Consider the following 15,156-nt stretch of genomic DNA (forward strand, 5'->3'; position numbering starts at 1 on the left):
CTCCTTTAACCCATCAACCTCTCATGGCAAGAATTTGAAAAAGTAAATTTATACTCAGATTCTAAGTTTAACAGGGAAGTAAGAAGTTACAGCTCAGTGCATATAAAGTTGAGACAGGGATGGAGACCTCTCAGCCCCTCCTCTCTGGAGCAGGAATGATGATTGGGGAGGGAGCACAGGTCGGCGTGGGGAAGAGGGTCATGGTGAACACAGGGGTGAGGTGGTCTCCCCACTTCCTCACATTATGCCTACAGGAACACAGACACATTCAGGTGCCTTTGCAGAAAGAAAGTCAGAGTTCTTGAAGTCATAAAGGGAGGGCGTGAACAGATCTTGCCTCTCAGTTCCACACAAGGCAGCTGTCTCACACTATAGAAAAATATTCATGAACAAATTCATATCAGTCACAGTGGAGGGTGACATTTTAAACAACCTGTCATGTGCTCAATACATCCAAGTCAAAGAAAACCCATGGAACAGCTGTGCCCACTGTTCCTCCCAACACCTCCCACACACCAGCCTCCCCAGGGTCTCACCTTTATAAGCCATGAGAGACACATTAGAGCTCTGGGCACTGTCACCGCCTGGGGTAGAACAAAAATAGAACCTGGTCAGAGCCCACAGGAGATGTGGCTAGAGGAGGATCAGCCTCCTTCATCACTTACTTGCAGCCTGAGAGTAGCTCCCTCATTTTCTATCTGTGGGAAGAAAACGACCTGTGAGAGACCAGAACGGTGGGAGGGCCATGAGATCCTAGAGGAACCTCCTAGTCTTGGACCCCAGAGAAGTCTCCAGAAATGTGTGACTGCAGACCCAGGGCAGGATCAGGAAAAAGAAGGAAAGCAGATGTGCGTCCTAGACCAACTGCCCTCCTAAGGTCTGTCCTCAGCAAGGACCTTCCCCTGACCTGTGACTGCTGGGATCAGGTCCCCATCACCACAATCATCAATGTGATAAATCTGTCCTTCATTGTCACAGGTGCTTTACAAAGGAGTAAGTGCTGGCACACAAGGCCCAGGCTGGGTCGGCCCATGAGTGTGGATAGTGCTTTCTAGTAACCAGGCAGGGCACACTTCTACTTGGGGCTTGAAACCACCAGTGAGACAGAAAACTCAGACCCGCACTCCTAAACCCTTTCCTTACCTGAGCTCTTCTTCCTCCACATCACAGCAGCGACCACAGCTCCAGTGACCACAGCTCCACGGACAACCAGGCCAGCAACGATGCCCATGATGGGGATGGTCGGTTGGGGAGACTGCTCTGGGAAAGGAAGTGAAGGTAAGAGTCCTGGACTCCCAGTTCCAGCCCCGACTCTGCTAAAGGGGCTCCTGCTTTCCCTAAGAGACATGACACCCCATCTGCCTCCTTACCCCATCTCAGGGTGAGGGGCTCAGGAAGCCCCTGGTGCTGCACATAGCATGTGTATCTCTGCTCCTCTCCAGAAGGCACCACCACAGCTGCCCACTTCTGGAAAGTTCCATCCCCTGTGGGCCTTGGAACAGGAATGAAAGGAAATTAAAGAATGTGTCAGCAAAAACTCAGTTGTATGTAAGAAAACCCAATTCTCCCTGAGGAAGAGAAAGAGCTGAAGTCCTTTAAAAAAATTAACTGCCTGTTTTTCTGTGGCTTGTGAGTCTTATCTCTCCCTTTCCCAGGCACTGTGAATACTCTGCTTCTCTAGCTGTGCAGCTGCAAGGTCACTACGCAGATAATCTCAAATCGTAAAACATGTTGTTCCTTGAAAAGTAAGAAATGATGTAATGCATGTCTTAATTGAATAACTGTCTTTGTTTCTGGCTTCTGTAATATGCTTCCCCCTGCACAGATCTCCCCGCCGCGCCACAAAATGCTTAAAAGGTAGCTTGACTCTTTGTTCGGGGCTCAGTCCTTTGGATGTTAATCCGACTGGGTCAGTGCACCTAAATAATTAAATAATTCCTCCTCAACCCCTTGGTCTCTGATTCCTTAATTATCCCGCAGCAGGCCTAGTCTCCACAAGTTCCGTGTCCTGGGTCTCGTCCTCCCCATCCCGCTGCCAAGTCCGTGTGATCTCTGCAGGGTAGATGCCCAAGGTCCAGCACCTCAAGGTGGCCTCACTGTCAGAGATGGGGTGGTGGGTCACGTGTGTCTTGGGGGAGTCTGAAGGGAAGTGTCAGAAAATTCGGACACTTTGGACCTCTCATGGGACACGCCAGCAGCACCCGTGCGACCATCCTGAGAATGAACAGGACACCTGGGGTGGGGAAGGGAGCACAGAACCAAGACACCAGCCTGGACACAGGTATCTGGGATAATCTGCTATTCCTTGGAAAGTTCTAGTCTCTGAGCGGGGGAGCAGGGACTTCTGGCCCTGACCTGAATGGAGGCCAAGGGACTCTGAGGAGCTGAAGTCAGATTCCCACACACATTGAGTGTGAGGCAGAGAACAAGCCCCGAGAGGAAAAGTCCCGGTGCCCATGGCTACTGTGGGGTCAAACGAACCCCTGATCAGTATTTCAGGGATTGTCTTCCCCTCCACTCCCTCAGAGACTTCATCCCTTAATTGTTTCAGAGAGCAGGGCGGGCGCTCAGAATCACTCTGGTATAGGATCTGGAAACTCATCAGGATTCCTCTCCCTCAGGACTGGAGGGAGGGAAATATTCTAGTGTATGTCCCATTTTCCTCCCCTCCTTGTGCGAGGCCAGCCTGGGGGGTCTACAGGAGATGAGGGAGGCACCCCGTGGCCCCTGGTATGCGCGTGCTGCAGCGTCTCCTTCCGGTTCTCCAGGTATCCGCGGAGCTACTCCACGCACGTGCCCTCCATGTAAACTCTCAGCCTCTCTGCCTCACCGGCCGCCTCCCACTTGTGCTGGGTGACCTGAGCCACCATGTCCGCGGCTGTCCAGGAGCGCAGGTCCTCGTTCAGGGCTATGTAATTCTTGCAAACTGGTCATACCCGCGGAGGAGGCGCCCATAGTGCCCCCGCTCGCAGCCATGCATCCACTGAGAGGTGTGAGACCGTGGTCCCGCCCCCGCGGTCAGCCCCGCCCACCGAGCCCTGCCCCCCGCTCAGACCAACCCGCGAGGATTTTGGCCTAAACTGAAAACGAAACCAGGTAAAGGCGCCTGGGACTCTCCCAGGTCGAGGGTCTGGGCGGGTCCGTGGGGAATGGGGAGGGGTCGCGACCTGTGCCCTGGGGCCGCGTCACTCACCAGTCTTGCTCTGGTTATAGCTGAGCGCGGTACGCAGGTTCTCTCGGAAAGTCTCTGCGTTGGCCTTGGCGAGCTGTGGGTTCAGGTCCCAATACTCGGGCCCCTCCTGCTCCACCCGCTGCGCCCGCGGCTCCATTCTCGGACTCGCGGAGTCGCTGTGGAACCGCATGAACTGCGTGTCGTCCACGTAGCCCACGGAGATGTAGCGGGGCTCCCCGCAGCCCGGCCGGGACACGGAGGTGTAGAAATACCTCGAGGAGTAGGAGCTTGGGGGCGAGGAGGGGCTGAGACCCGCCCGACCCTCCTCCCGGCGCGGCTCCCGGCGTCCTGCGCCCCTGCGGCCGGGCCCCTAGCTCCTTCCCGCAGAGGCCGTTTCCCTCCCGACCCCGCGCTCACCCACCCAGGTCTCTGTTAGGACCAGGGCCCCAGAGAGCAACAGGAGGAGGGTTCGGGGCGCCATGACCGCCATCCTTGGCGTCTGTGGAGAATCTGATTCCGGGTGGGTGCCTGGAGACTTTAGAACCGGACCGCGACGACTGTGATTGTCTTCTCTGGAAACCCGACACCCAGTGGGAGTGAGAACTGGGTCTGTATCCTGAGTATCCAGGAGGAAGGACCCTACATAGGTTGGGAGAGGACATGGGGAATCCCCAATGCTGCAGCTCCCCAATCCATATACTGCCTTTGGGACCTGAGACCCTGAGAGCCACGCCTGGGTCCCTGGGACTTCGCCCTGACCCCGCTCCTCCTGTGCCAAGCGCTCTGTCTCAATGTCTCCCTGACTCTTGGCCCTGGAGCTGTCTGAGAAACCAGGGAGAAAAGCTTGGCATGGGCCCCATCCGTCTCCCTTCACATTTCATTCCGGAATCTCTGTCCCTGAACTGGACTCCTTGCCTCCCACTCCTTACCTGTCCCCCTGGACTCTTCTAGATGAAAACTCACCCCACGGAACTTGGTACCAGAGAGTGAGCTCACCCTGGGAATGGAGGTGTAGATACAGGTATTTTTGTTTTCTTTAAATCCAGAAAAGTTGTGCCTGAGCACATGAGATAGAGAAGAGACCAGTTTGCTTTTTGTTTATTAACTACAGTGGATGGCAGAATCTTGGTAACCCCTGAATGATCAGGAATCCAATGGGTAAAAAATGTGACTTTGGTCTCTTCATATATTAATATGTCTAAACGCATTGAAACAAGACTCACAAAGCTCCTAAGTTTCACTTTCCCAGACAGTGTATCTGTGACTCCTGCTTGTTGTATTTTAAATTTACTTTCATTCCATAGCCCTGAGTTTTTGTGTGATTCCAGGACATGGCCTCAATACGAAGTAGCACCCTGTGTTACTATATGTGCTGCAACCAGGAGCCAGTACACTTTATTCACCTCACAGTTGCAAACATTGAATGCAGTCACAATGCCCCTTACCAGTGCTCATGCACTGCCTGTTTTTAGGAAATACCCACATCTAAGTGTTGTGTATATTTTATAGGAACGCTTAGTATTTTTAAAATCTGATTAACAAAAAACAATTAGCTTTTAGGCAGACCCACATAAGGTATTAAAGGCCAACTGCAATGAACGCCCTGGGAGGTTCCGTAGACGGATGTATTAAAAATCTATTAAAAAAGTGTTTAAACCTCAGAATTCTGCTGCTTTCCAATGCCTTCCCTCTGCTCCTTTTCCTCACCTCCTGCTTCTCCAGTCCTTCCTTCCAACCCTCTCATTCCTCAGGCCCTCCTCTGCCCTTAATCTCCACAACCCAGTCGCTCCTGAATTGTGGCTCTAGCACTGTCCCATGACCTGCTGTGTGACTGTTCTCTCCACAGTGGTCCTGCTGCTGTGAGTAGAGTGTGTCGTTTCTCCACCTAAAACACTCCAGTGGCTCCACCTTGGTCTTATGAAGCTTCTAAAATATCAGGCACATGAGCATATGAGGGCATACCTGGTTCATCTTAGGCACTAAATTAACTTTTGTTGACTGAATGAATGAAATATGAGTGTATTAAATTGCATCACAGAAAATTGTAAAATGTAAAACACTGAAAAAGTAAAGAAAGATTTTACTTTATGCAACTAGTGTGCATATCAATTCATCAATTCATTCCATGAGTTTGTTGAGCCTGTGTATGAATTTTATAAGACTGCATAACAAATTATTGCGAGCATTGGCTTTAAACAACACCCATATATAGTTGACTTATTTATTTTTAGAGACACAGTCTCCTGTCATCCAGGGCGAAGTACAGTAACATGATCATGGCTCACTGCAACCTCAAACTCCTGAGCTCAAGGGATCCTCCTGCCTCAGTCTTCAGAGTAGCTAGGACTGCAGGCAATGGCCACCAGGCCCAGCTAATTAAAAAACATTTTTAGACACAAGTGTCCCACTATATTATCCTGACTGGTCTCAAAGTCCTGGCAGCAAGAGATCCTCCTGTGTCAGCACCTCAAATGTTAGGATTACAGGCATGCACTACCACGCCTGGCCAAACAACACCCGTTTATCTGTTTATAGTTCCTCAGTCAGAAATCTGGGCTTGATGTGGATGAAATCTCTATTCTGGGCTTCCCAAAGCTGTGTTTTCATTTTGAATCCTCCTTCAGGCTTACACAGAGGTGGCGGAATGCAGTTTCTGGCAGTTGTAAGACTGAGGTCCCTGTTCCTTGGTAGCTGTCACTGTAGAGAACAGGGAGGGCTGCGCTCAATTCCTGGTGCCCACCAGCGTTCTTTCTTACACAGTCTCTTCATTTTCAAAGTTCACAGTGGAGGAAACCCCTGATGCTGAATTCCTCTCACACTGTGAATCTCTATGCTCAGGAAGAACCTAGTCCTTTAAAGGGCTCAGCTGATTAGGTCAGTCCAAGCAGGATAAACCCAGCCTAAAGTCAACTAATTGAGGCCCTTAATTATATCTGCTAAATCCCTTCACAACAGCACCTACACTAGAGTTGGTTGAATAACCGGGGGAAGGTGAATGACAAGGAGGTGGTACCTGGGAGCCATCGAGTCAGCCTAGCAAGGGTTGGATCTTCCTTTTGTGTTTAATCGGGACACAGTTGGAAATTGAAGTTAAAGTAAAGTGATCATTGTGAATGGCCATAAAATACATCCTCTTCAGCCATGGAAATACTCCTTACCTTTTAAAACTAAGTTACATGTTTATATCTTATAATTAATTTAGGCCAGGTGTGGTGGCTCCTGCCTGCCATCCTAGCACTGTGGAAGGCAGGGGAAGGCAGATTTGTTTGACTTCAGAAGTTCAAGACCAGCCTGGGCAACATGGTGAAACCCCCATCTCAACAAAAAGATTAGAAAATTAGCCAGGCATGGTGGTTCATGCCTGTAGTCCCAGCTACTCAGGAGGCTGAGGTCAGAGGATCCCTTGAGCCCAGGAGGTCAACACAGCAGTGTATGATCATGCCACTGCACTCCAGCCTGAGTGACAGAGCGAGACCCTGTTTCAATAATCATGATGATGATGATGATAAATTTAGAGTAAATACAAATTAACATGTAATAATACATCATCTCTTGTGAAAATGTATTATTTATTTACTATTGCATAACAAATTATGTAAAATGTGTCATTTCAAAACAAGGAATATTCCTCTTCTCCTACAGTTTCCAATGGTCAGGAATCCAGGAGAGGTTTCCCTGAGTGCTTCTGGCTCAGGGCCTCTCACAAGGTTGCAGTCCAGTTGTCAGCCAAGGACTGCATCATCTGAGGGCTTCGCTGGGGCTGAGGATTTACATGAAACATAGATTAGTCACATGGCTGTTGGAAAAGGCCAAGTTCATTGTCATCTAGTCCCAGAAGGCCTCAGTTCTTAGCCACATGGATCTTCCTGCAGGGCTGCTTATGGCACAGCAGCTGGCTTTCCCCAGAGCTCTTGATCCCAGAGACAGAGAGAGAGAAGGTGGAAGCTGCAGTAAGTTTTATGTTCTACACCCAGAGTCACAAACTGTTATGCTATCAGTTTGAAATTGTACTAGCCTGTTCTCACACTGCTATAAAGAAATACCTGAGACTGGGTAATTTATAAAGGAAAGAGATTTAATTGACTTATAGCTCAGCATGGCTGAGGATGCTGCCCCAGGAAACTTACAATCATGGCAGAAGTGGAAGCAAACCTGTCCTTCTTCACATGGTGGCAGGAGAGAGAAATGCAGAACAAAGCAAGGAAAAGCCCCAAAATCATCAGATCTCATGAGAATTCACTCACTGTCATTAGAACAGCATGATCCAATCACCTCCCATTAGGTCCCTCCTTCAATACTGGGGATTACTCTCAGGGAACCCACCTCCAATATTTCAACATAGGTTCTTTCTATTTTCCATAAGTGTCAGCTGGTCTGAGAAATAAAGAGAAAGAGTACAAAGGGAGGAATTTTACAGCTGGGCCACTGGGGGTGACATCACATATCAGTAGGACTGTGATGCCCACCTGAGCCTCAAACCCAGCAAGTTTTATTAGGAATTTTAAAAGGGGAGGGGGTGCAAGAACAGAGAATAGATCACAAAGATCACATGCTTCAATGGGCAAAAAGGAGTACAAAGATCACAGGGAAAAGGGCAAAAGCAAAGATCACAAGGCAAAGGGCAAAAGCAGAACCATCTGTGTTCAGCAGTGCACGTATTGTCTTGATAAACATCTTAAACATCAGAAAACAGGGTTTGAGAGCAGAAAACCGGTCTGACCTCAAATTTACCCAGGCAGGGTTTTTCCCCACCCTAGTAAGCCTGAGGGTACTGCAGGAGACCTGGGCATATCTCAGTCCTTACCTCAACCGCACAGGACAGACATTCTTAGAGCGGCCGTTTATAGACCTCCCCCCAGGAATGCAATTCTTTTCCTAGAGTATTAATATCAATTTTTCTTGCTAGGAAAATAATTTAGTGGTATCTTCCCTACTTGCACTTCCATTTATAGGCTCTCTGCAAGAAGGAAAATATGGTTCTTTTTGCCTGACCCCACAGGCAGTCAAACCTTATGGTTGTCTTCCCTTGTTCCCTAAAATTGCAGTTATTCTGTTCTTTTTCAAGGTACACTGATTTCATATTGTCAAACACACATGTTTTACAATGAATTTGTACAGTTAACACAATTATCACAGGGTCCTGAGGTGATGTACACCCTCAACTTATGAAGATAACAGGATTAAGAGATTAAAGTAAAACAGGCATAAGAAATTATAAGGGTATTATTTGGGAACTGGTAAATGTCCACGAAATCTTCACAATTTATGTTCCTCTGCCATGGCTCCAGCCGGTCCTTTGGTTTGGGGTCCCTGACTTCCTGTAACAGATAACAATTCACATGAGAATTCAAGATGAGATTTGGGTGGGGACAGGGAGCCAGGCCATATCAGAAGTGCATCATTAAGTCCAAGCCATGCTCAAGAGAGGGAATTAAGCTGCACCTCTGGAAGAGGACAGTATTAAAGGATTTGCATATATGTTAAAAGCAAAATGCAAACTATTGTTTCAGGATTTTTAAATCAAAGGCTTTTCATCTAATTATTTTTTCCTTAACAATTTAAACTTGTCATTTGATTCAATTTTATTTTATTTTAAGTTCCAGGGTACACGTGCAGGATGTGCAGGTTTGTTACATAGGTAAACATGTTCCATGGTGGTTTGCTGCACCAGTCAACCCATCACCTAGGTATTAACCACTGCATGCGTTAGTCATTTTTCCTAATACTACCCCCACCACCGCCCTCCCCCAGTGTGTGTTGTTCCTCTCCCTGTGTCCATGTGTTCTCATTGCTCAGCTCTCAATTATACGTGGTGTTTTGTTTTCTGTTCCTCTGTGAGTTTGCTGAGGATAATGGCTTCCAGCTTCATCTATATCCCCACAAACTACTTGATCTAATTCATTTTTATGGGTGAATAATATTCCAGGGTGTATATGTACCATATTTTCTTTATCCAGTCCATCATTGGTGGGCATTTGGGTTGATTCCATGTCTTTGCTATTGTGAATAGTGCTGCAATGAACAAACACATGCATGTATGTTTATAATAGAATGATTTATTTTTCTTTGGGTATATACCCTGTAATGGGATTGCTGGGTCAAATGGTATTTCTGGATCTAAATCTTTGAGGAATCACCACACCATCTTCCACATTGGTTGAACCAATTTACATTTCCACCAACAGTGTAAAAGCATTCCTATTTCTTTACAACCTCGCCAGCATCTGTTCTTTGTTAACTTTTTAATAATTATCATTTTGACTGGCATGAGATGGTATCTCATTGTGGTTTTGATTTGCATTTCTCTAATGATCTGTGATACTGAGCTTTTAAAAATACGTTTATTGGCCACATGTATGTCTTCTTTTGAGAAATGTCTATTCATGTCCTTTGTCCACTTCTTAATGAAGTTGTTTTTTATGTAAATTTGCTTAAGTACTTTGTAGATTCTGAATGTTAGACCTTTGTCAGATGGATAGATTGCAAATATTTTCTCCCATTCTGTAGGATGTCTGTTCGCTGTGATGATAGTTTCTTTCCCGTGCAGAAGCTCTTTAGTTTAATTAAATCCTATTTGTCAATTTTTGCTTTTGTGGCAGTTGCTTTTGGCCATTTCATCATAAAATCTTTGCAGATGCCTGTGTCCTGAATGATATTGCCTAGATTTTCTTCCAGGATTTTTATAATTTTGGGTTTTACATTTAAGTCTTTAATCCATCTTGAGTTAATTTTTGTATAAGGTGTAAACAAGGAGTCTAGTTTCAATTTTCTGCATATGGCTAGCCAGTTTTCCCAGCACCATTTATTAAATAGCGTATCTTTCCCGATTACTTGTTTTTGTCAGGTTTGTTGAAGATCACATGGTTGTAGATGTGAGGTCTTATTTCTAAGTTTTCTATTCTGTTCCATTGGTCTATGTGCCTGTTTTTCTACCAGTACCATGCTGTTTTGGTTACTTTAGCCTTGTAGTATAGTTTTAAGTAGGGTAGCCTGATGCCTCCAGCTTTATTCTTTTTGCTTAGCATTCTCCTGGCTATACAACCTCTTTTTTTGATCCATATGAATTTTAAAATGTTTTTTTCTAATTCTGTGGTAAGCTTCTCTTTCTAAATTAATGATTACATGTTTGAGACATCATAGGGCCTTGGGTGCTGAGGGGAAAAGAGTTTGAGACAGAAAAAGGAGATAAAGCAGTATCTCTGAGTTTTTCTTGTAAATACCTTTAATAACAACGTTCTCTTCAATAAGTTAACACAGTTGAGAACATAGACTAACTAGATCAAATAGTTCCAAGACTTCAGTGCCATAAAAATAATGCCTTCAAAATAAGTCTTTGTTTTGTCTAAGATGTCTCAAATTTAGTGGAAATATACCCCAAGCGCCAATTTTCTTATTGAAATATTGTCTTCAAAAAACATTTGCCTACACTTAAAAAAAACAAACAAACAAACATTGCTCTGTCTATGGAGTAGCCATTCCTTTATTTCTTTACTTCTCTAGTAAACTTGCTTTCACTTAGAAAAAAAATTGCCTAATCAGATTGCTTCTCATGTACAAAAATGTGAATCTCATACTTCAGTCAACACATATAGCTTAGCATCATGCCAATAACTTTGGTTTGATGCAGTAGCCCAAAATGCTTCAAATTGAGGAACCGGTTTTTTCCAAAACTGGCTGTTCAGGGGCATTCTATTGTAAACTTAACATCTTTTATTGTGTTATTGAATGAGATGCGATAGAAGTGATTTGGACACTACTACGATTCTAAATAGCACTGCTGTTATGTGCTTCTGAAGTTTTTCTTTTTTAAGCCGTTTTATTTTGCTTTCCATTCATATTTGCTGTTCCATCACTGATTTTTCCTTTCTACTCTTTTCTTGTTTCATTTATTTTGATCAATGATGTGCATTTCCAATTCTGTAAAAGTTTAATACAGTTGTATGTGTGGTAAAATGTAACACCAAATCCTTTGCAAGAAGGAATTACCTTGCACATCAGATTAAACATTGTATACCTGTGTTGGGGACCTGCCCCCAATATTTCAACATAGGTTCTTTCTATTTTCCATAAGTGTCAGTTGACTGAGAAATGAAGAGAGACAGTATAAAGAGAGGAATTTTACAGCTGAGTCACCAGGGGTGACATCACATATCGGTAAGACTGTGATGCCTGCCTGAGCCTGAAACCAGCAAGTTTTTATTAAAGGTTTCAAAAAGAGGAGGGGGCGTACAAACAGGGAGTAGGTACAAAGATCACATGCTTCAAAGGGCAAAAAGCAGAACTACTAATAAGGGTCTAACAAAGATCACATGCTTCTGAGGGAACAGGACAAAGGGCAAAAGCAGAATTACTGATAAGGAGCTATGTTCAGCGGTGCATGTATTGTCTTGATAAACATCTTAAACAACAGAAAACAGGGTTCAAGAGCAGAGAACTGGTCTGACCTCAGATTTACCAGGGCGAGGTTTTTCCCCACCCTAGTAAGCCTGAGGGTACTGCAGGAGACCTGGGCGTATCTCAGTCCTTACCTCAACTGCACAGGACAGACATTCCCAGAGTGGCCATTTATAGACTTCCCCCCAGGAATGCAGTTATTTTCCTAGAGTATTAATATCGATATTCCTTGCTAGGAAAATAATTTAGTGATATTTTCCCTATTTGCATGTCTGTTTATATGGCTAGAAGGAAAATATGGCTCTTTTTGCTCGACCCTGCAGGCAGTCAGATTTTATGGTTGTCTTCCCTTGTTCCCTAAAATCGTTGTTATTCTGTTCTTTTTCAAGGTGCACTGATTTCATATTGTTCAAACACACATGCTTTACAATGAATTTGTACAGTTAGCACAATTATCACAGGGTCCTCAGGTGATGTACATCCTCAACTTATGAAGATAACAGGATTAAGAGATTAAAGTAAAACACGCAAAAGAAATTATAAAAGTATTATTTGGGAACTGATAAATGTCCATATTAAAATGAAATCTTCACAATTTATGTTTATCTGCCATGGCTCCAGCCAGTCCCTCTGTTCGGGATCCCTGACTTCCTGCAACATACTTGAAAATCTACAGAGATGCTAGTGAGCCAAGGATCAAATGACCTATTTTTAGCCAAGGCCATTTTCATGGCATCATGGTCCTCTCTGTCACATGGCTCCTTACATTTCTCTGTGGTTTTCTTTCAATGTAAGTAGTTCTTGTTAAAGATCCTTGTAATTAACTTTGGTATTTTTTTCCCTTTCATTTTTATAAATACTAGGTATATTTTAATTTAAAAAATTAAATTAATCTGTTCAACAAATTATAATGATGTAACTACCAAGGTGCCCAGCACTGGTGTAAAACACTAACCTGTAAAGATACCCTGGGCTGCTGCCCATTCACATTCCCCAGAGGGAGACTCCATGCTGAATCTTGTGATCCTTATTCCTTTGTATTTCTTTAAAGATTTGTACAATAAGTATATATATATACACACACACAGACACACATATATATATGTGTACATGTATATATAATCCCAAAACCAAATATTATTTACTTTTGCTGATTTTTAAGCTTCCCATACAGCAAATTCCTACTGCATTTATTTTCACATAATGTACATTACATATAGGAGTTATCTGTGGTGTGGGAGGCTGTCATTCATTCATTTTTACTGCTGAAGGTTTACATTTTATGGTTATACCACAATTTCACTACTTTCCTATTGATGTATATGTAGCTGATTCCAGGTTTTGCAATAAACATTAGTGTGCCTGTCTCCTGGGCACATAGGCAAGAAAGCCCCCCAGAGTGTATGATTAGGAGTGGGAGGGTTGGATCATGTGCTGTATGGACTTTAACCATACTAGATAATGATAATATGATTTCCAAAGGGATTGTGCCAACTTAAATTCTTAAAATAAACGTGTAATACTTGATGTTGATGATGTGTTCTGAAAACACCAAGTTGAAGGAATTGAGTTAAAAGCCACTGTCCTGGCTGCAGAATTATAGCAGGCATTTTTATTCAGACTCTGTTAATAACTTCCTGTGTTTTACTTGTTTCTTATATACCATGGCATTATGCTTTTGACATACAGATTCAGAAAATGCTCACTTATAGCCCAATCACATAGGGTTATTTTATATGTTAGGAAAATTTCATAATTAAAAGAAAAACATGGAGGAAGAGAGGTAAAAAAGGAGGAATGGAGGAAGGAGTGAAAGAAAAAGAGGGAAGGGGAAGGAAAAAGAAGGAAAGGAGGAAGGGAGAAGGAGGGAGGGTGAGAGATTAAATGGAAATAAAGAGGAAAGAGAAGGAGGGAGGGACAGAAGGAGGGAGAAAAAGAAGAAACTAAAATAAAGAAAAGAATAGGTGTTGGGAAACTGGAAACTCTGTATGGCTAATATTGCCAAAATAGGACGAAATAAAACAGATGTAGTTAACCTCTATAGAACAATGGAAATGTATGAGGGCCTCATTAGTTATCTGTTGCTGTGTAAAAAACTACCCCCAAAATTAGTGACTTACAGCAACAAACATCAGTGAACTCAAAAACATACTACAAATACCAGCAAAATGGGGCCAATGCAAGTAGAAGAAGTTGAATAACCAAAAAGATTTCACAAACTGGAATAAGTAAGAGGTCACTGGTGTGCAGATGAAGATGATTTTGTAGTTCAAATGCTCCAAAAAGCACGGGCCATCATGGGATTAAAGTTACAGCATTTTATTAGGGGACACACCTGTCAGATGATATGGCGAGGGAGGTAGGTTACCCTGGGAAAGGCAACAGAATAAGAAGCAAGTGTGACCCCCAGTGTTGGAAAGAAGGGAGGAAGGATTACTTAACATGTCCTAGACCACAGGCAATCTAAGGAGAGGTGAACAAGGCCATGGAGGAGTCCTCCAGCCACAGTTGGCCATCAGAGGAGACCCCTGTCTCCCAGGAATGTCCTGCCTTAGTGTCACTGGTGTGATCCGTCACTGGTTGGGAACAGCCCATGGGAAGCAAGGCCTCAGCACCAGTGCAACTGAGGATGTCAGAGCACAGGAACACGGCCTTGGGAGATTACCCAGGAGTGTGACTCACACCTTCTGCCCTGCCGGGTCTGGGACCTTGGAAATCAAATGCTCTTAGGCTGAATTGCTGGATGATTCTGCTCACACTTACAATGAGGTAAGGGAAACCAGAAGGCCCCAAGGTGGATCTCTGGTTTCCATGCACACTTCCGCCCTCACTGTGTGAGGATGAGGATCCTGGGGATGAAGATCTCTTTATTAGCTGGGCCTGGAGAGGAGGAGAATCCTCTTCTCACCAGGGGTCTCTGGGCACACACTGTCCACACTTCTCTGGTGACAACCTTAATGTGTAGTTCAGTGGGCTGTCTTTTGTCTCCTTTTTAAGGGTACCCTGCTTGGAAAGCAGGACCTCGTACCCTGCACAGCCCAGTGTTGGGAGATAAAACATCTCAAATACCCTATTGGATGAGTCTAAGAGATGGGACATGTAGCCAAACCTGCTTCCACCTTTTGATTTCTGGACCCACATGTTCTTCCTATTGAGAACACAGAACTATAGAGATGTCTCTGATTTAAACAATGCACCATGTCCTGAAAGATAGCACCCACCCCTCAGAGTGCTTCCTCTGGGCTGGCACTTAGTTGCGCCTGTAGAAGACCACGGGACTCCAATAAACTATGTGGTTCCAAGTGCCTGTGTGACCCACAATGTCATAGATTTCACAGGCCCAACAGCATCCATCATGAGGTGAAAATGGTCCACCTGGGTTGAGCTTGAATCCCATGTTGACACCCCCAGAAAACATCCAAGTCTGAAGTGCCACTGAACAACCAAACAGACAAATGGAAGTTAGCCAGGCTTCGCCATGGGTCACCCATGCATGATATGATGGACACATGAATGGAACAACCACAGTGGCAGGTGTGAGGGTATATATGGGGCATTCCTTGTGGCTGGCAGCCCCTGGAGGGAGTAGC

General features: G+C 44.7%; 1 pseudogene; it reads right to left on the reverse strand.

Annotated features, from left to right (window-relative positions):
* Positions 1–444: 444 nt before the first annotated feature.
* On the reverse strand, positions 445–3,662 carry LOC112622410 (annotated as a pseudogene).
* Positions 3,663–15,156: the final 11,494 nt, after the last annotated feature.

Source organism: Theropithecus gelada, chromosome 4 (assembly GCF_003255815.1).
Source record: "Theropithecus gelada isolate Dixy chromosome 4, Tgel_1.0, whole genome shotgun sequence".
NCBI lineage: Eukaryota > Metazoa > Chordata > Mammalia > Primates > Cercopithecidae > Theropithecus > Theropithecus gelada.